Genomic DNA, 1,270 nt, shown 5'->3' with positions numbered 1-1,270 from the left:
GAAGATGATGTAATTTTACTTCAACTAACAACATATTAGAAAGAAAGGATGAAAATGAGGCATCCAGGTGCAAAGCAATCCACAGTACCTGGCTGGGCTACTGTGGGTTCTATCTGGTGATGGTGTCACACATCTTTAATCCCAGTGCTTCATTGGCAGAGGTAGGCAGACCTCTGTGAGTCTAGGCTGGCCTGATCTATACAACTAGTTCCAGTAAAGTCAAGGCTGCACCGAGAATTCCAGTCTAAAAAATGTTGTGGATTCTGAAGTGCCTCACACCTGAATTTCCACACAGCTCTCTATCTCCTTAATTTGAACTCTAGTCAGCCCAAGCTAGGCATGCTCGAACTCTGATGTCCCTATGTAATGTTGGCACTGAAATTAGAATGTTACATACAGAATGCATTTTTTTTTTTACTGATTTATTGAGCAATATATATTTCTCTGCTCCCTTCTCTTCTTCCCCCCTCCCTCTTCTATGGTCCCCATGCGCCTGATTATCTGAGGAGATCTTGTCTTTTTCTAATTCTCATGTAGATTCTCATGTTGTCTCTCTTAGGGTCCTCGTTATTTATTGTCTAGGTTCTTTGGGATCATGAATTGTAGGCTGATTTTCTTTGCTTTATGTCTAAAAGCCACTTATAAGCAAGTACATAGGATGTTTGCCTTTCTGCATCTGAGTTACCTCACTCAATATTATCCTTTCTGGATCCATCCATTTGCCTGAAAATCTCAAGATGTCATCATTTCTCCCTACTGTGTGGTATTCCAATGTGTAAATGTACCACATACCCTTATCCATTCTCGGTCAAGGGGCATTTAGGTTTATTCTAGGTTCTTTTATGACAAACAATGCTGCTATGAACATAGTTGAGCACATGTCGTTGTGGTACAATTGAGAATCTTTTGGGTATGTACCCAAAAGTGTAATTGCTGGGTATTGAGGAAAGTTATTTCCTAATTTTCTGAGAAATCGCCATACTGACATTCAAAGTGATTGTGCCAGTTTGCACTCCCACCAGCAATGCAGGAGTGTTCCCTTTACCCCACAACCTCCCCAGTATAAGTTGTCATCAGCAATTTTGATCTTGGTCATTCTTACAAGTTCATGAAGGAATCTCAGACTTGTTTTGATTAGCATTTTCCTGATAGCTAAGAATGTTGAACATGGTGGCGCACGCCTTTAATCCCAGCACTTGGGAGGCAGAGGCAGGGGGACATCTGTGAGTTCAAGGCCAGCCTGGTCTACAAGAGCTAGTTCCAGGACAGG

Source organism: Microtus ochrogaster, chromosome 5 (assembly GCF_000317375.1).
Source record: "Microtus ochrogaster isolate Prairie Vole_2 chromosome 5, MicOch1.0, whole genome shotgun sequence".
Taxonomy (NCBI): Eukaryota; Metazoa; Chordata; class Mammalia; order Rodentia; family Cricetidae; genus Microtus; species Microtus ochrogaster.
Note: the sequence above shows the minus strand (reverse complement) of the source record.